Here is a 21872-nt window from a genome sequence, read left to right on the forward strand (position 1 = left end):
AATCTCCTTGTAGTCCAAGGGACTCTTGAGTCTTCTCCAGCACCACAATTCGAAAGCATCAATTCTTCGGTGCTCAGCCTTCTCCATTGGTCCGGCTCTCATATCTGTTTATGACATAGGAAAAACCATAGCTTTAAATACAAGATGTCACTTTTGAAGAATAAAAAAATACGAGTGGATTTATTTTAAGAACTAAATATGTACAGAGGAGAAAGTATGCCGGTATTACTAAGAAGTAATAAAGTAACATGTAGTTTAGTTGCAGCTTTGCAAGTAAGGAGTCAGCACACTAAGTGAAAAGCAAGGGGGATGGGTGCACTTCCTGGGATCTGGAAGGGAGTTTGTGGAGAGAGTTTGTGTCCTTGGGAGAGCAGTGTCTTAGATCACAGCTAGCCTGAGACAACCCCACAGGGTCAGAGCTAGGGGGAAATATCCTGATCTCTCATACCTGTTCACTCTACCCTTCTGCTGCAACTCCCTCTTAGGGAATTCAACAGGAAACCAGAAGGCATGGGAAATAGTACATATGTAACCTAGAGGTCATCCTTCTGGACAAAGCTGGGTGAGGAAATTGGGGAAATTTTCTACAGGGGCGAACTCACAGGCATACTCCGCTTTGTTCATCTCTTGATGGCCAAAGGGAAAGATCCAGCACAAACTGCCTGCAGTCGGTAGTTGACAGAGCATGTATGCCAAGCATCTTAACTTTGAGATCTCTAAATAGGAATTTTTGAAGTTTTGTGCAGAAACAACAAGTTGAGGGATAACAGAGTCTGGCTTTGAATGCCGAAGTGATGTTTATGCCATAAACGATAGATATGGGAAGAATGTTTGACAATATGAAATAATCTTCACATTCTAGACTTGATAAAGCATCTATGTACTAAGGATGATAAAGAGGATTTGACATCATTATGACAGACCCTGTGCCTTCCACATCTTAACAACCATTAAGCAGGAATATTGGAGTACCTTTTTAATCTTAGGGATCCATGAGTGCCCTAATGCTGCCCTTTAGACCTAGAAGTATCAGAGGGTGGCTACTGCCACAGGCAACATTGTGTGGGGGCAAGAGAATAGTGAGAGATGCACCTAAAATCAAAGCTGATCTAGAGAATTTTAGAGAAATTATACAGAAATACAAGAAAAGATTTAAAAAAAGAAAAAGAAACATACAAATCACACAAAAACTAAGAATATTTGATCTAGCACACAAAAATTTTATAGAAGTGTAGGTTCTCAGTGATTTTTAGGTGAAAAATACTTAAAAGCTGGCCATGAATAATATTAAGTTATATACTACCTTGGGCTTCTCAGGAGGCACTAGTGGTAAAGAACCTGCCTGCCAATGCAGGAGACATAAGAGACATGGGTTCAGTCCCTGGGTCGGGAGGATCCTCTAGAGGAGGGCATGGCAACCTACTCCAGTATTCTGGCCTAGAGAATCCCATGGACAGAGGAGCCTGCAAGTCTACAGTCCATAGGGTCACAAAGAGTCAGACACAACTTAAGCAACTTAGCATGCGCACAAGCATATACTGCCTTAGAACATAATGACTACAAATGCAAATTTGAAATCAATTTCAACATAAACAGATAAATAAAATTCAGTAGAAAGCATTGAGATTTGAAGACATGAATGAAAGCAAAGGAATTATGTGGTCTGTTTAAGAAACAAACACCCTTGTCAATAGGAAAACAGGGTTGTTGAAATGCCTGACATTAAGTATATGATAAAGGCAACCATCCACTACATAATACAGATGTATGATGAAAATTAAAATGAAGAGATAAATGGAATTGGAGAGATACTTCTGGGTTCGTTTTTTCTCTCAACTTCTGTGACTCAGTAACTAAGCTTTTTTGTTGTAGCAAAATATTGTTTGCCCTATTAATCATGGTCACCTCTTAAAATGAAGTAGTTCTGTTCATGTTGTTGTTGTTAAAAAGATTTAATTCTAACACTATTGGTGATGTGGAGGCAAAACAACTTTGAAAGAAACAGAAAATATTTCTACATAAGTAAAAAATATTTGATGAGGTAGTAACTTAGGCATAGTCAAGCATGATCTTAGACACCTTTACTTTAAACTTTTGACTGACTAGCAAGACAAAATAGAAATTGAAATATCTTCACTGATGAGAAATTAGAATCTTTATAGCCACAAAATTCACAGATAATTGTAATTTAACACATTTTAAAAAATAAAATATGGACTTTTATATATTTATTCATTTAAATATATTCATACAGTTCTCAATTTTAAAGATTTTTTGCATATTCAGCATTATACTGAATAATAACACACTGTTGATAAGTATTGTTGAGACTACAGCTTGCTTTCTGATTAAGGAATTACAAAAGCATAAGTATGGCAATGCCTCATTTTGTAAGAATTCCTTAAAAGGCAAATTTTTACATTAAAGAATTTAAGTGTTTTTCTAATTATAGTCATTTAATTACTTTTTAAATTTATAATTTAATAGTAATAAAGTAGATAATCAAATAATTTCAGGGTGTTTGAGTTCAATATGCATACACCAAAAAGATTTAACTGGCATTCAACCAATCCATTTGCTTTGTTCTACATATTGTTGTGAGCCTGATAGTCCCTTCTTACATGAAGCTAGCACTCTAGTAAGAGAAGGTGGACAATGAACAAACAAATGAAGATAATATGTAGGGAGTGATGAAACTATGGAAACATAATGAAAGAAGACAACAGAGAAACAGGATATGAGTCATGGGTGACCTTTCTATGAAGGCATTTTGAGCACAGACCATCAGAAAGAGGGAAAAATCTTGCACATATACGTGGTGGAAAATTCTAGGGATAAGGAAGAGTAAAACAAAAGATATAGGTGCAGTCACATCCAGGGACTTATGCCAGAAAGTGTGAAGGTCATTATGGTGGGAGTGAGCTTTGAAATGAATAGTAAAAATGATTCAAAATATATACTCATATTCCATATGGATATTATATATATGGGTGGAGAGGGGCATGGGAGGGTGTTGGTTTCAGGATTGAGGGGACACATGTATAGCTGTGGTCAATTCACAATGGTGTATGGCAAAAGCCATTAGAATATTGTAAAGCAATTATCCTCCAGTTAAAATAAATAAATAGAATTTTTAAAAAGATTACCTATAAATGCAATCTATATGTTTAATATCCAAATTTAGTTTGGCAACTAATCATATGACGAAGACAATTAACTAGTAGACATGAAGGATATTGTAAAATTGTAATATATGAACTTAAAAATCCAGAGAAATAAATGCTCTCAGTCTTAAGAAAAGAAAAAAAAAAACATGGAGAACCACTGTTTTGATGCCAAGAATTCAGCCCAATGGCAAAAAAGGAACTGAGCCACAATGACCAGTATGAAAATGTTCTTTACTATTACAGCCTTGGTGTGTCTCACATGGACTGTTCTTATAGACGGGATTCAAAATATTTGCTTTTCCTTTTGGAAAGAGCAACTCATGATATATGAATTTCAGAAAATATTTCAAAGTCATTCAATTCCATTTATTTCAAATACCACTGCCTCGAGAGTAATAAATATGCAACTGCCCATAGACACAATGAAGTATTTAATCTTGAGCAGAAGGTTGTTGAGTTGTTAAACATGAAAGCCACAGAATGTGTTTCTCTGCTCTGAGGAAAATAAAATTTTATTCTGGATATCTGTGTCCAAAAATGAACAAGGAGATTAAGGCCAAATGTGGACATAGGAAGATTAAATGGATTTATTGTATCCTGTAATTTTTTTTTTAGGCTGACCCTATAAAAAGAAATTCAATATTTTTCAGAAAGGAAATTGGTTGGAAGAAATAGATACAGGGCAATGCAACTTTACAAATGCTCATATTCACATGAATCTTAAGATGAGAGGTTAAAAGTAGGATAAAATATGAATAATACAAATATTAGGGGAACAGATAGTATTTTTCACTTCATTCCCTTGAGTCCTGCCCAAATGAAGACTGACAAATTCAATAAAGTCTAGAAGAAAAATTACCTACATTGAGTTTCATATCTGAAATGTTCACAAAAATCAGCACATTTCTTAAAAAGCCTGCTTTCAAACTTTATTCTCAATGAATACTACATCTTTAAAACTACTTACAGGAAATATATTTTGTTTCTTTTACTTAATTAGTATCAGTGTTAGTTGCTCAGTCACGTCCGACTCTTTTGCAACCTCACGGACTGTAGCCCACCAGTCTCCTCTATCCATGGGATTCTCCAGGCAAGAATACTGGAGTGGATTGCCATTTCCTTCTCTAGGGGATCTTCCCAACCCAGGGAGCGAACCCCGGTCTCCTGCACTGCAGGCAAACTCATTACCATTTGAGCTACAGGGAAGACCTTTTCTTTTACTTGATTGACCTAAAAAAATTCAGTACAATGATGATGAACAATTAAGGTAAATTTTCTTCCCTCGTTTTATTTTGCTTTGTAATTTCTAAGTCCCCAACTCTAGTCAATGACAAAGTCCACCAGACAAAAACAAGTCCAGGGCACCTATTAGAGAACATTTACCTGGACAATGACAAATGAATATCGTAAGAGAAACTTGTTCTGAGGAATAGTGTACGTTTTTTAATCATTCACTATGAGAAATAGGACATTATTAGATTCCTTATATTCATTGGTAATGTGCATTTAAACATATAATATTGACATATCATCAAATAGGAGACGTGATGAAACTACAGGCACATAAGACTAATGAAAAAAGAGCCTTTCCTATGCTAATATAGGCTAGTTCCATACCATAAAGTAAATACATTATATTTTCTTCCAAATTATATTTTGACTATGCTAATATACACATAATATTATGATAGTTGCAGGTATTAATAATTCTATTTTCTAAAAACTGGACATCATTATAGTAAAATCAAATAATGTGTGTGTATGTTGCTTCAGTCATGTGTGATTCTGTGCGATCTTATGGACTGTAGCCCATCAGGTTCTTCTATCCAAGGGGCTCTCCAGGCAAGAATACTAGAATGGTTTGCCATGCCCTCCTTCAAGGGGATCTTCCTGACCCAGGGATCAAACCAGCATCTTTTTATGTCTCCTGCCCACTAGCTGACAGATTCTTTATCACTAGCACCACCCAGGAAGCCCAAATTGAATAATAATGATGATTAAATAAAAGAATCTTATGATTTACAATTCAGTGGCTTAAGGAGGGACTAGTAAAGCTCAATAAGGTCTAACAGGATTGCTTTCTAACTAGAGAGAAGCCTTATCTGTTACCTGTATTCAAGCTGCATAGTGTGTAGCAAAAAATCATCCTGAGATGTTTATATCATATTATAGATTTTGTTTAGTGAAACTTTCTATAAAGTTTGTAGAAAGAGTACACTTTTTGGCTATTTATAAATAGTACATATTTTACATTTTGCACTTCTATGGTCTCTGTCTCAGCTACTCAACTCTGCTAATACAATGAGAAGGCATTCCTAGACAATACATAAATGAGTGTGTTCAATAAGTAAATGAATAAATGCATTAAATTAACCTTTATTTACAAAAATAGGCAGTGAGCCAGATTTAATCTGAGAGCTGTTGGCCAATTCCTGTTCTGAATAAATCCATACAACACAGTCCAAAAAATTAATACAAGATACATAAATGGCAACTACCAACTGAATTGTATATAAAATAACTAGTCAGATAATAAAATGTATTTCTCTTTTGAAACTTGGTTGATTGTCAAAGAATACGTTTACCATGTATATTCTGTCTCACTCAAAATACAACTAAACTTACATAAACAATTAGAATATCAGTAAAATGAGTCTTTTTGAAATAGTAAAAATGGCAGTGGATCCATTAATGTTATGTTTAAGCTTTTACTAGACTTATCCTGGAGTGTGAAGAAATAAAACTGATTAAGGAGAGGAGTCAAGTATCAAAAAAGAAAAGAAAAAAGGAAATGACTTGGACTAGCTTAACTGTTGTTTTAAGCTTTAAACAAGATCTCTTATGTTGATTTAAACCATGATCTAAAGTGCAGTACAGTACTATATATAAAATGGATAAACAACAAGGAACTGCTGTATAGCACAGGGAACTATATTAAATATCTTGTAATAACCTATAATGGAAAAAAATTTGAAAAAGAAAAGACATATATAGGGCTTCCCTGATGGCTCAGACGGTAAAGAATCCGCCTGCAATGTGGGAGACCTGTGTTTGATTCGTGGGTTGGGAAGATCTCCCTGAGAAGGGAATGGCTACCCACTCCAGTATTCTGGCCTGGAGAATTTCATGGACAGAGGAACCTGGCAGGCTACAGTCCATGGGGTTGCAAAGAGTCAAACATGACTGAGCAACTTTCACTTTGCTTCCCTTGTGGCTCAGCTGGTAAAGAATCCGCCTGCAATGCGGGAAACCTGGGTTCCATCCCTGGGTTGGGAAGATCCCCTGGAGAAGGGAAAGGCTACCCACTTCAGTATTCTGGATTGGAGAATTCCATAGACTCTGTAGTCCATGGAATCACAAAGAGTCAGACACAAATGAGTGACTTTCACTTTCAAACATAGATGTACATATAACTGAATCACTTTGCTATTTAATTGAATAGCAAAATATTGAAATATAATACAAAATATTGAAATTTCAATACAATAGTTGAAATACTGTAAATCAACTATAATTTTTTTTTAAGTGCAGTACTTGCAGTCACAAAAAGCAAAGACAGAGTTTGGGCTGATGACAGTGGTTATAAAATAAAATATGAATCTGATAGGAGAGTGAACCAAAGGGAAGAAGCCCCAAATTCTATGTATAAACACTTCTGAATCTCTGACTTACCTATGAACTGTGCATGCTGGAGACAGACTTCAGAGAGAGAGAAAAGAACTAACCTAGGATTCCTTAGTTTCCTAAGAGAGAGTTTTCATTTGAATATGACAAACTTAAATGCCTACTAAAACGTACAAACCAAAATGTCAACAATATTTGGACGAATGTCACTTTTACAATGTTCAGGATGCAACCCAATTACTCTACATACAAAGAACTAAGAAGGCATGACATATCCCATAAAAATAATGATTGATTTATGGAACAAATAAGCAAAAAATTGGTAAGATATGGAGATTTGAACAGCACCACTAATCACCTATTGGATTTTTATACAAATCTACACCACCAACAACAAAAAAGTAAATCCCAAGACAATCAATAAATGAAGTGCAGAAATCAATAAAATAGAAAGCAGATAACCACTAGAATATCTCTACAGAGAAAATTTCTTTTGTTAAAAGTTGTAAAGATTAACACATTTTATGAACTTCTAAGTTGATTGATCTAGAAAAGGGACAGTAAGAACACAAATTTATTAATAATTAAAGGATGGTTATCAGTACTCGTACAGTTTCATAAAATTCTGTCTCTCAGTCATGTCTGACTCTTTGTGACCCCATTGACTGCAGCATGTCAGACTTCCCTATCTATCACCAACACCTGGAGCTTGCAGAATCTCATGCCCATTGAATCAGTGATGCCATCCAATCATCCTCTGTTGTCCCCTTCTTCTCCTGCCTTCAATCTTTCCCAGCATCAGAGTCTTTTCAAATGAGTCAGTTCTTCACATCAGGTGGCCAAAGTATTGGAGCTTAAGCATCATCCTTCCAATGAATATTCAGCAGTGATTTCCTTTAGGATTGAGTAGTTTGATCTCCTTGAAGTCCAAGGGACTCTCAAGAGTCTTTTCCAACACCAAAGTTCGAAAGCATCAATTCTTCAGTGCTCAGCTTTCTTTACGGTCCAACTCTCACATCCATACATGACTACTGGGAAAACCATAGCTTTGACTAGATTGACCTTTGTTGGTAAACTTGGTAAAGTCTCTGTTTTTAAAATGCTCTCTAGGTTGGTCGTAGTTTTTCTTCCAAGGAGGAAGCACTTTTAAATTTCATGGCTGCAGTCACCATCTGCAGTGATTTGGAAGCCCAAGAAAATACAGTCTGTCACTGTTTCCATTGTTTACCCATCTATTTGTCATGAATTGATGGAACGGATGCCATGATCTTAGTTTTTGAATGTTGAGTTTTAAGCCAGCTTTTTCACTCTCCTCTTTCACTTTCATCAAGAGGCTCCTTAGTTTCTCTCTGCTTCCTGTTGTAAGGGTGGTATCATCAGTATATATGAGGTTATTGACATTTCTCCTGGCAATCTTAATTCCAGCTTGTGCTTCATCCAGCCCTGGCATTTCTCATGATGTACTCTGCATATAAGTTAAATAAGCAGGATGACAATATACAGCCTTGAAGTACTCCTTTCCCAATTTGGAACCAGTCCCTTGTTCTATGTCGTGTTCTAACTGTTGATTCTTGACCTGCGTACATATTTCTCAAGAAGCAGGTAAGGTGATCTGGTATTCCCATCTCTTGAAGAATTTTCCATAGTTGGTTGTTATCCACACAGTCAAAGGCTTTGGCATAATCATTGAAGCAGAAGCAGTTGTGTTTTTTTTTAATTCTCTTGCACTTTCCATGATCCAACAGATGTTTTCAATTTGATCTCTGGTTCCTCTGATTTTTCTAAGTCCAGCTTGAACATCTGGAAGTTCTCAGTTCATGTACTATTAAAGCCTCACTTGGAGAATTTTGAGCATTATTTTGTTAGCATGTGAGATGAGTGTAATTCTGCAGTAGTTTTATCATTCTTTGGCATTGCCTTTCTTTGGCATTGGAATGAAAACTGACATTTTCCAGTCCTGTGGCCACTGCTGAGCTTCCCAAATTTGCTGGCATATTGAGTGCAGCACTTTAACTGCATCATCTTTTAGGATTTGAAACTAGCTCAGCTGGAATTCCATCACCTCCACTAGCTTTGTTCATAGTAATGCTTCCCAAGGACCACTTGACTTCACATGCCAGGTATCTAGCTCTAGGTGAGTGATTACACCATCATGTTATCTGGTTCTTTAAGATCTTTTATGTATAGTTCTTCATGTATTCTTGCCACTTCTTAATATCTTCTGCTCCATTAGGTCTATACAAGTAGCACAGGTACATACAAGTAATACTGGTACATACAAAATAAGAGAATATTATGAACAGTTTTCTGTCAACAACTACAACAATTTAAACCAAATAGACAATTTTCTTGTAAAACATAACTTACTGAAATGTACAGGAAACAAAGGGCAAAATTTGAACAGCTATGTGTCTTGTATATAAATTGAACCCATTCTCATAAACTTTCCAACAAGAAAACTCTAGGACCAGATGATATCATTGGTCAATTCTTTTAAGCATTTAAGGAAGAAATAACACAATCTTACACAAATTCTTTCACAATATAGAGGAGAAGGAGGGTAATTTCAAAATAAAAATATATATTAGAAGGAACTAATAACTGGAGGCTAATATATGTCTATAAACCTACATGCAAACTTGACTGATAGTATTTTAGAAAATCAGATATAGCAATATGTAAAACAGTAATGTGTTACAGCCAATAAATTTTGTCACAGGAATGTAAGATTGATTGAAATTTACAAAATCAACTGATGTAGCCCATTTTGTAAAAATGAAAAAGTACTAATTAAGTTTTAATAAATGATAAAAAACATTTGATAAAATTTGACATTCCTTCAAAATTAAAACTTGTAGCAATTTAGTAATAAAAGGAAATTCCCTCTACCTGAAAAAGAACATTCATGAAAAACCTAAGGCTAACTTCACATTTAACACTGTAGATTTGAATTCCTTCTTTGTAGTAGGGAACAAGAAAAAAATATCTATTCTCACCACATCTACAGGGTTCTTGGCCACTGCAGAAAGTTAGAAATCAAGACATAAAGATAAGAAAGTATAAAAATACCTATTTGCAGAAGGCATGTTGTTTACATATAATATCATCAGAAATCTACAGTATAATTAACAGAACTTATCAGTGAATTCAGTAAAAAATCAAAATTAATAATTATGAAATAGACAGTAATGATCTTTTTTATAGTATCAACAGTTTTTTTTTAATTTGTTGAGTGTTAAGAAATATAAAGAATATAGAAATAAACTTAACAAAATACATGCCAAGACCTCGACACTTAATGAAGATTTGAATAAATAATAAGAAAAGTCACTGTCATGGACTGAGAGACTCCATATTGCTAAGATGTCGGTTCCTCTCAAATTGATATACAGATTTCACACAAAGTCAAATCAAATCTCAGCAAGTTTTCTGTAGTAACTGACAATTTGATTCTAAAATGTGTGGAAAAGCAAAGAACCTAGAACACTGAAAGCCATTTTGAAAAACAAAATTGGAGTATTTAGACTACCAGTTTTCAAACCTTATTTTAAATATACAGTAATCAAGAGAATGCAGCTTTGGCATAAGAATACATTACACATTAATAAAACAAAATAGCCCAGAAATAAACCAACATTTATATTATTTAATTTTCAACTTATGTTTCAGAGAAAAGTGGTACAGCAAAAAAAGACTTTCAACAAATATTACTAGAATTTCTGGATATATATATGAGCATTATAATAGTCACCCTGATACCTACCCTGCATTCTATAAAACTTTTAAATTGAGATGGAACATAAACATGTATATAGAACTTAAAACTATTGAGGAAACATGAATATGTTTCTTTGACTTGGATGGTCTGGTAAATATTTCCTTGATAACTCACAGAAATATTAATAAATGATATTAAAATGATAAATTATATCTAACTAAAATTTATAACCTATAGAATAAAACATTAAGAAAATAAATAGTCCAAGTGAAAGTATTTACAAAAACATTTTTTGACAAAATACTGGTATCTAAGTATCATGTTATTGTTTAGTTGCTAATTCATGTCCAAATCCTTTGTGACCCCATGGACCGTAAACTGCCAGGCTCCTCTGTCCATGGGAGTTCCCAGGCAAGAACACTGGAGTGGGTTGTCATTTCCTTCTGCAGGGGATCTTCATGACAGGGATTGAACCTCTGTCTCCTGCATCTCCTGCAAAGGCAGACAGATTCTTTACCATTGAACCATCTGGGGAGCATAAAACTCATTAATAAAAATAATAAACAGTCCAGTAATAAAAATGGGCAAAATCTTTGAATAAACACTTTGCAAAAGAAGATATGAAAACAACCAATAACAAAAAGAAAAGGTGTCAACAGTTCAGTATCATGAGATATCAATAAAATGCAAATAAAAACCACAACAAGCTACTGCTACACATCCACTCAAAGTGACTAAAACAAGATAGACACACAACATCAAACAGTGACAAATATGTAGAATAACCAGGAGTTCCATACATTCTTGGTGGAATTTCAAAATCCTGTACCATGAAATGGCAACCCACTCGAGTATTCTTGCCATGGACAGAGGAGCTTGGCAGGCTACTGTCTATGAGGTCACAAGAGTCAGACACTACTGAGCAAATAAACCACCACAACCACGCTGCTACTCATCAATTCTAATCCTAGACATTTATCCAAAAGGAATGAAAGTAAGTGTCATAAAAATTCATATGAGAATTTTCATAGTAGCTCTTTCATAGTAATAAAGAACTGGAAACAGCTGCCACATCCACTAATAACAAAACTAATAACCTATATTATATTCACAAATGATACATTTTTCTTCAGCAATGAAAAGAGAATAAACTGCGTGTACACTCAACAATATGAATAAACTTTGAAAGTTTTATAATAAATGAAAAATGTCTATTAAGAATGTACATACTGCATGATTACTCTATTAACTTCTAGAAGAGGTTAATTGAATATACAGTGGAATACAACCATAGCAGTTTTTATCTGAAGATGTGACAGTGATTGATCAGGAAAGGACAAGAGGCAACTTCTGGGAGGTGGTGATGATAATATTCTATATTGCTAGAGAGTTACGTTACCTAGAGGAATGGCAAGATTCAGAGAATGTGCATTAAAAATGAGTGGATTCCATTTTATAATATTTTACATCATAACAAAAGTTAAACCAAGATTAAAGTCTAGTTAATAATACATAAGCTGACATCTTAAGGGGAAAGTATCTACAATTAATTTCAAATGCACCAGGAAAAAATATAAATTTGGTCAATTGAGAGATACAGACATGAATACGTGGATAAATATATGACAAATCAAATATAGTATAATGATAATAGCAGAACTTAAATGATGTATATATACAGCATCTCTATAAAAATTTTTTGAATGAAAAATTTTATAATGAAATTATAAAGTACAATAAAATGTTAAATTACTGAGACTTTATTTTATGATTTCAGTTTAACAACCTAGGATTTTGTCCTGCTTCAAAAATTGTTAGACTGAGCATGTTGGGAGAAGGAGATGAATTAATAACAGAGTAGTAGAACCTGCTGTGCAATGGCTCCAGCAAGACATTTTGTAGCTGTAGCTGATTTTTGTTTTTGTGGCAAGAAACACAGCATGAAGTCTCATTTGTACACAAGCAAAGTCAGTAGATATTTACTGTCTGGTGTAACCGAATCATTCATGATTTGATGAAAGTTATATCACTCCTATCAGCTATTGGTATGTATTGGTATATGGAAGATAGGAATATCACTCCTATCACCTATTGGTATATATTGGTATATGGAAGATAGGATGAATTTGAATATGCTTTAGGAATTTCACTGAGACACACTGCAACTGTTCTCCTTTGACAACTCATTTTATCAGAACATTTTGAAAGGTAGATATGATTTATTTCCACCTGAAGTTTACCTCTGGCTTGAAAATACATGAAGGGTTCTAAAGGAAAGTTTCCCTAAATGAAGCTGCAATCTGGGCTAGTAATATCACACCAAGAGCTTATAGTTTTGTGAGTATCCTAGTCTCGTGCGCAATACAGGGACAGGTCTAGAAATATCTCCAGATAAAATGCCCTACTTTAATGATAAAGTATATGAAGGTGAACTAAAATTGTTTAAACTTTGGAACATGGTATCAACTTGCAAATTATGAAATGAAGTGGACATGTGAAGTTTGTGTAATGATTCTTTAGGAAGGCTGCTCCATGATGATCTACTAAGACAGCAATGAAATGATAGGTACTGGAAGACAAAGTTTTTTTTTTTTTTTTTTTTTTTAATTTCTTTATTTTTTAATTGAAGGATAATTGCTTTACAGAATTTTGTTGTTTTCTGTAAAAACCTCAACATGAATCAGCCATGCTGCTGCTGCTGAGTCACTTCAGTCGTGTTTGACTCTCTGCAACCCCATAGACAGCAGCCCACCAGGCTCCTCTGTCCCTGGGATTCTCCAGGCAAGAACACTGGAGTGGGTTGCCATTTCCTTCTCCAATGCATGAAATCAGCCATAGGTATACATATATCCCTTCCCTTTTGAATCTCCCTCCCCATCCCATTCCTCTAGGTTGATACAGAGTCCCTGTTTGAGTTTCCTGAGCCATACAGCAAATTCCTGTTGGCTAACTATATTTTACATATGGTAATGTAAGTTTCCATGTTTCTTTTTCCATACATCTCACCCTCTCCTTCCCTCTCTCCATGTCCGTAAGTCTATTCTCTATGGAAGACAGAGATTTTTAAAATAATTTACCTGCTTATATCTGTTGTCAGAAAGATACATCTATCTCTTTGACTTGACATTCAAATTCTTTATTCTCTGATCCTTTAGAGTTGAGGTGGGAGGGACAGGCACTCCACAAGTGAGATTATATCCCATGATCTATAAATAAGTTATGAAAAAATTCAGATCTTTTCATAGACAAACATTAAGTAATTCTGGGAACATTTCAGGGTCCTAGGAAAATTTCCCTCATAATCACAGGACTTCAAGCTATTTTCCAACCCAGAAATTTTGAAGCTTGAAGTTCTATCTAAGAAAGTGGGTGAAACTTTTTCTTCCATATTCATAACGTTCATTTTAAGGAAATTGTAAGGGTACAAAGAAGAGGTAACCACAGAATCTTCATGAATGACAGTAGTTTTATTCCTCCTTATTTGTTTGCTAACCATATCTGCCTGGCTAATGAAGAGCTAAGAGGGTTATCTGGTTTAAGTTTGGGGGTATCATCCCATGTATCCCCTACTTCTATTTTCTCCATAAACAGGTGCACATTTGTTTCAAGTAATGATAGACTCTTACTAAAATAAATATGAGTAATGTAATTTCCAAACTGAACTAATAATTATAAATCAATACTGTATTATCCATCTAGAGAGTTCCCTACTTCTATTGGTTACCTATTTTGCCAAATAAATATTTGCTTTCAAATTTCTATTGTAACACAGAGAATTTGAATTAAATAACATGAGTTAAAAATCACAGTTTGAGTATTGAAATGGAAAAGGATAAAAGAGACTTTTTTTTTAATACATTTTTCTTCTCTAAGAGAAGTCCCTCCTGAGGTTTCAGAAGCTCCATATTGTCTAGCATTTGTAAACAAATGGGAATTAAATGCCAGATCCATGCCACATTATATTAGCTGAAACTAAAGTCAGTTTAATTTTTTTCCAATTGAGTTCAGTCTTTGTGACCCTTTGTCCTTCAGTTTTAACAAGGAGAATAGAGTTCATTTAGAGCAAAGAAACTTCAGAGAAACTTAAGAGCATCAGAAAAATAACAGACCCCTGTATCCATTGAGCCAATATACTAAGTCAGACTGATCTAAGCCGATAGCTTTATAATAGCTTGTTTGCTGAATTTCAATTGAATTAAAAAATCTATGCATAATATATCTTCACAGATGAGATAGCTAATTTATGTGAAATAGAGTAGTAATGTGGCTTTCTTGGAGATTGTGAAAAAAAATTGTTTGACCAAGACCAAGTTCCAAGTCCAAAAATAGTAAATAGTGTTTCTATAATCACAATTAAGAGAACAAGACATAAAACATATCATGTTCCATTAAAAAGTTATACATTAACCATAAGAATATGGCAATTTCATGACTTAGTTACCCTATGCTTACTTACTAGGATTTTGATTGTTAAAATGAGTGATATTTAGTATATTAATATCCCAACTTGTATTATCATGAAATTAGACTATATATATGTATGTGTGTATGTGTGTGCATGTGTGCAACATATATTACCAATGTTAAATAAGGTCATTATTTAATTAACTGAGTTTAAGGACTGGCTATATTGAAAGCCTGAGAGGTTAAGTGGAGATAAAAGAAGCTATAGTAATAAGACTTACCAGAAATTCAAAAGTGATGAAATTATTGAACACAATCAAATAACATTAAGACTAAGGAGCCTCTGAATCATGTATCTTGAAATGTTATCAACAACCCAATGCATATAATTATTTTAGCCAAACCTCAACGTAAAATATTTTTTTCCAGTAGACTGTAAGGAACAGTACTTCAGTCTTTTTTTTTTTTTCTAACATGCTTGACTGAAATTCGTGCTCTTTTGTAGAGAACTGTAGTTTTATTACCTTGATTTATATGATTTTATGTTAAAAATAAGTTCAGGTCTTCTGTTACTACTATGATAAGTAGAACTCTGTTTAGTTGCTAAGTTGTGTCCGACTCTTTGTGACCCCATGAACTGTAGCCCACCAGGTTCTTCTGTCCATGGAATTCTCCAGGCAAGAATAATGGAGTAGGCTGCCATTTCCTTCTCCAAAGTAGAACTTTACATATGATAATTTATAAGATACTTGATTGCTCCAAGTCTTATTATTTTCTGACTGGATTGAATATGGACCAATTCTGCTAGCAGTGAATTAATTGCTCTCTGGTAACATTCTGGATCAGCACACCCATCCCACTACCCACTTCCCTTAACGTCTTTAAATTATATGAAATTTGTGCTAGATAATCTCACTTTTTCCTGATACCCAGTTGCACACTCTTTCTTTGTAATGGAACCCTCCTACCCAGATGAAGGTGGTCATGTGACCATGTTCTAGGTAGAGATATATAATCAGAACTGTTGAGTATGAAATTTAGAAAGTGTTCTTAAAGGGAGGCACTTTTATTCTTCTTCTCCTTCTTATTTAATCCTTCTTTCATGTTTCTTTTTACAGAAGAGATATGAGGACAAAAGTTCAAGAAGCTGTGTTGGATAGATCATAGAAGATCTAGGATCTAGGATCATAGAGATCTAGGATCTCACGGTTTCTGAGTCAGGAATCTGGGCATGGTTGAAGTTAGCCCTCTGCTCAGGGTCTCAGAAGACTGTAATCAAGATGTCAGCTGGGACTGTGGGCTCCTCTGATGCTTGAGATCCCCTTTTAAGCTTTTGTGGTTGTTGGCAGAATTCCATTCCTGGCAGGTGCAGGACTGAGGAGCTCAATCCCTAAAGGCTGCTGCCATTCCCTACTGTGTGAGCCCTTCTCTACAATATGCCAGTTTGCTCCTTTGAGGATAACAGGAGAATGTCTCTGCTCTTTAAGTCTATAACTTAGGGCAAGTCTGGGATCTCTTTCAAAGGACTCACCTAATTGTCAGACTCAAAAAGGACGTTTCCTTTTGTTAACTCAAAGTCAACTGATAAGAACTTGAATTGCAAAATTCCCTTACCTTTCCCATATTCTAATGGTTAGAATAATGTCACGGTTTCTGCCTACACAAAAAATTATATAGGATGTGTACTCTAATGGGCAAGATTCGAGGGATCATGATAGAATTCAGTCTACCACACTGACAATTTTGGAAAGCCACAAAGTAAATTATTAGAATAGTTCATGGCTGCTGAAACATGGCTTTCTCCTGCGCATGAAATTTTATGTCATACTTATACTGCTGATCTTCATGTTTTGAACATGTACAGTCAAATCTAATTCTAGCAAATACAGTGATCATTCTCCCTGTTTGTTACAGAGAGTAGACGATAACCCCCACACAGCTGTTCACCTGTGGCTCTTTATTTTCTCCTGGTCCCTCTTACTCTGTTCATCTTGAATTCTCCTCCCTATGACTCTGTTAGCTGTTTGTTGGATAACTCATCTAAGTTGGATAATTCATATCTTTTTCATCTCTTGGCTGTGGAACTAATTGCTAGCTTGGAATTGGCTTTATGAAAATATTTTATAATTTGTTTTGTCTTGGCTTTAAGTCATGGAAAATTGGCATTTGCCATAGATACTTAGGAAAAATAATACTTATATTATGCTTCCCCTATCCCACTTCAGTTTGCTTTTTCTCACTGTATTTCCTATTGGTAAAGAATAAGATTATTGGCCACAATATATGTAAGACATGGATTTGGAATATTATTTGGGGAGAGAGAGTTCTGGCTTATCTCTCCTTTAGTACTTCTAGAACAATACACTGTTTAATTCACAAAAAGTAAAATGAAAATTAAGCATTATAGAAGAGAAGATTAAGCTGAGAATTTAATTTCCTAGAAGACTTTTGCACACCTTTCTAAAAAGATGGAAAAAGATGGGCAGTCTCCCTATTTTAACTTCCGCTGTTGCCTCTGCTGGGACCTTCTGATTATATTTTTTTGAGTCCCTCAGTATATCAGGGACCTTAACTGTGAACTCAATTTTCAGATATTTCAGAATGTATCATTATGAACACTGTCTCTAAGAAATTCTCATTCATGAGCTTGAATTTCTCTAAAAGCCATATTACATAAGCGGATACCAGCTTTGAATTTGAAAAGTGTAACTAAATATATGGTTAAGGCAATCTCACAAACTGATATCACATCATTCTACTGTTTCTATTAGCTCCACAAGTCCCCAGACTTTGATAGTCAGCAGTATTCTCAGGAAATTATGTATCACATTTCCTTATAAATGAATGGTACATATACATTTGGCTGGTAAGAAGCAGGAAGTAAGTAAGATTTGGGAAAATTTGAATGATATCTCCTAACCTTCCCCCTCCCCCCAAAAATCATGAAACAATACTTTTGGAAAATTATATTAAAAATACTCAGTTTGTGCTTAGAAACCAAGAGAAATTTGGATTCCTCAGTGAATTCATGTCAGATGAGTTCTGATACTCTTTCAAATACAGACACTGAGATACTAGTAAGTTTTCCTTAAATTTACTTTCATGCAAAATTTTTCTTCTTCAGTTAGCTTACATGAATATCAATTTCAAAGTTTCTTTTTATAGATCTGCTACTTAAATTTAAGTAAGATTTTAAAGATAAGGCAAAGTCCGGAAATTTATAATAATGCAAAATCAAGAATACATGAATTTAACACTACTTTCAAGATTAAATATATTTGGGAATTCTGGATTGTATCTAATAATTTTATGGGATCAATAAAATTGAAGATATATGGGCATTTTCTTTATTTTTAACTATTACGTATGTATTATCCATGAAGCTTTTAAAATATGCTAGCTCTGATGCACAGCTTCACCAATTATGGCTGGTAGGATTTCAACAAGAAAGCATGCTCATTAATAGATATTAGAAAATCAAGACGTTACTACTACAAAAGTTAGTTGCTACACAATTGTTGGAGGAATTGAAGAATTAAAAGGACTAGAAAGGAGAAGGAAAAAGTCACCAAATAGCCCTGATGTAGATGAAATAGTCAGAGCTGGCAGGAGGCTGCTAAGGTAGAATCACAAAGCGGGCAGGGTAGATGACCGTGGGAAGTTGTTGGCTCTCCATTGCAATAGCTGAGCATCTAGTTGCTCAGTAGAGTCAGAATTTGATGACGAGAGCTGGGCAAGTAGCAAATTGAGAACAAGCTAGAATTCTGCATTTATCCCTTACTGCTTCAACCGATGACAACTTTCAAAGTACAATGGCCTTTATTTCACCTTCTTCCCCCAACTTCAAACAAATACCTCTTGTGACCGGTCTTTACCTGAGACCATTCAAGGAAGAAAATTCTCGAAAGTATCATGTATTTCCAGCTTAAACGGACACAATACAAGATTATCAACTAACCCTGTTTTATCTTTTAGGGTGAAAACCTCCTCGATTTCACTTGCTTCGTGAACATTTGGAAATCAACGTCTCTGACTCTGGCTGCACAAATGAGGAAATAAAGAGCCTGAGAGGGTAAGCCAATTTCCCAAGGACACACAGAAAGTTAATGTGTTTTTAAAAAGTTCATTATTTTAACTCCCAGGGCAAGCTACTTCCTTTTCTAACATGACAATGATAGCTTTCTTCACATAGGGAAGGGATTTTACATTGTGTCATTGTAAAAATGGTAGAGAAAAAAATAGTAGTAAATAAGGTTATTTGCAGACATATGGAGATAAATTCTATATAAATTTTCTTATTAACTACTCTATCTTCTAGAAGAAAAAGTTAAATATCCTCTTTTCTTCCATCAAGTTTCCATTTATAATAGACCATTACTAGAACTTTCTTTTAAGTCATTTTAAGGTATCTCATCATTTTATATTATCCTTGTCCATATTGTACTCCATGAATTATTAAAGATTAATGCATCTATATTTTGAATGACCAACCATGCCTGATGGTTTTTAAATATCAAGCTGTTCTTTTTTCCTGGTGTAATGATAAATTTACATTATAATTAACAGCCAAAGAATTCCTTTTTATGCCATATAATGATGCCTTTCTTCAGCTTTGCTTTTCAGACAGTACATCATAAATCACAGGGGAAATATCTTTATTTTTAATATTCACATTTATGCTTTTAATGAACATTATTGAATTTTTCAAGTACTTATTGGGAATGGAGTTGAAATATTTGTGCACTATTATTTTATTTCGGTCTTAGAGAATGCAGCCTTTGGCTGATACTGGAATGTTAATAATTAGCACCTCTATTAGAAGTCAGCTCCAGGTTTTCAAGCAGCATTATGCTAGGAAGCTATGTTTCCCAAGTGAATGAAGAATTATACAGTTTTATTAAAGAGGAGCCTTTCCTTTGAATACAATTTTAAGAAAATCTTCAAAGGAACAAATTTAAAGCCTCAAATCAGAGCACAGCACTAATTAGTGTGTAACAATGATTTAGGCAGAGAGCACCAGGCCTTGTTAATTTTCCAGGCCCATTCTGTAGTCTCTTTGCTGTATATTTCTTTTGATGAGTCAATTTCATCTAGGTGCAGCTTTTTATAGTTTAACTACTGTCATAACACTTCTAAAGTTTTAGAAAATGGTACATACTGATGCTGAAATCTGGCAATTATCTTCTAATTCTGCATTCCAACAACTGATTTTATGGCTCAGCTTAAAATGCTTAATTCAATTTCAAGTATTTTGCATTTATAATAGTGCTTTAAGTGGCATGTCTCTGAATAAAACAATGTAACTACCTATTTATTTATGTAACCTTCACACTTAGAAATAAAAATGTGCATCAATCATCAATTATAAATCAAGTTATTGAAGATTCAAGGATGTCAGGTACATAAGTTCCCTTGATCACATATTATCTTGCAATGCCTATTAGGAGTTAGAAAAGCTAAAATATCAGCTTTGTAATTTTAAAATGTTATGTACTACAAATGTGTTATCAGAATAAATTGTTTTCTTCATTTAGTAAATAGTGAGGTATTGATCTGAGAATGTCGTGGGAAATTAGAAAGCAGTAAGACCAGAACGGCATATAACTGTAATTTATGACTTCAGGAATATGAAGTAGGAATTGATTACTATTAAGGTCAATATCAAGATTCATCGACTCAGATATTCATTGTGACTAAGGCCAAATTGAGAATCAATATTTGCATTAAGGAAACATATATCTTCCTATGGATGAAAATATGCCAATATATCCTGCCATCCTGTTATCACCTATTATGAGAATTCAATCTCTGGAGCATGATAAACATTTTGCAATTTTAAAACCATCTACTGTTGCCTCTAACTCTTGGTGTCTGCATCATTAATTACAGAATATTAGATTATTTCAATCAAAAATTGATATTTATATCAAATAAAAATGAATCATAACTACAGTCCACTTCAGAATTTTTGAGTGATCCAAACACCTTGCACAGTACCCCGAGGAAGACATTATCACAAAACCCATAGCAGCAGTGCAAACAACTGTACCTCCATTCCATGACAGCTTAGGAAATGGGTCCAGATGAGTGAAAAAATTACTAGATAGATTCAGGAACTCTTATCTGAGTTAAACATAAAAGACATAAGGCAGACATGGTAGAAAACAAATATAATGTGTACCAATTTGAAGAACTGAGTTAATTTATATCCCAACTTACCTAACATGTTCAAGTAAAATTCTGAATAATTCCAGCCCTCTTCACAACTTGTCCCAGCTTCTTTTTTGTCCCAAAGTCTTTTTTTTTTTTTTTAGGTCTTTTTTTTTTTTTTTTTAATTTTATTTTATTTTTAAACTTTACATAACTGTATTAGTTTTGCCAAATATCAAAATGAATCCGCCACAGGTATACATGTGTTCCCCATCCTGAACCCTCCTCCCTCCTCCCTCCCCATTCCATCCCTCTGGGTCGTCCCAGTGCACCAGCCCCAAGCATCCAGTATCGTGCATCGAACCTGGACTGGCAACTCATTTCATACATGATATTTTACATGTTTCAATGCCATTCTCCCAAATCTTCCCACCCTCTCCCTCTCCCACCGAGTCCATAAGACTGTTCTATACATCAGTGTCTCTTTTGCTGTCTCGTACACAGGGTTATTGTTACCATCTTTCTAAATTCCATATATATGCGTTAGTATACTGTATTGGTGTTTTTCTTTCTGGCTTACTTCACTCTGTATAATAGGCTCCAGTTTCATCCACCTCATTAGAACTGCTTCAAATGTATTCTTTTTAATGGCTGAATAATACTCCATTGTGTATATGTACCACAGCTTTCTTATCCATTCATCTGCTGATGGACATCTAGGTTGCTTCCATGTCCTGGCTATTATAAATAGTGCTGCGATGAACATTGGGGTACTCGTGTCTCTTTCCCTTCTGGTTTCCTCAGTGTGT

General features: G+C 34.5%; 1 long non-coding RNA gene across 1 annotated transcript in view; it reads left to right on the forward strand.

Moving 5' to 3' along the window:
* LOC129629942 (uncharacterized) overlaps positions 1-21872 on the forward strand; it is a 68134-nt gene that overhangs the window by 44145 nt on the left and 2117 nt on the right. Inside the window, exon 2 of the long non-coding RNA XR_008703402.1 lies at positions 18889-18985. This is a non-coding gene — a long non-coding RNA (uncharacterized LOC129629942). The remainder of the gene's footprint in view (positions 1-18888; positions 18986-21872) is intronic.

This window comes from Bubalus kerabau, chromosome 16 (genome assembly GCF_029407905.1).
Source record: "Bubalus kerabau isolate K-KA32 ecotype Philippines breed swamp buffalo chromosome 16, PCC_UOA_SB_1v2, whole genome shotgun sequence".
In the NCBI taxonomy this organism is placed as follows: Eukaryota; Metazoa; Chordata; class Mammalia; order Artiodactyla; family Bovidae; genus Bubalus; species Bubalus kerabau.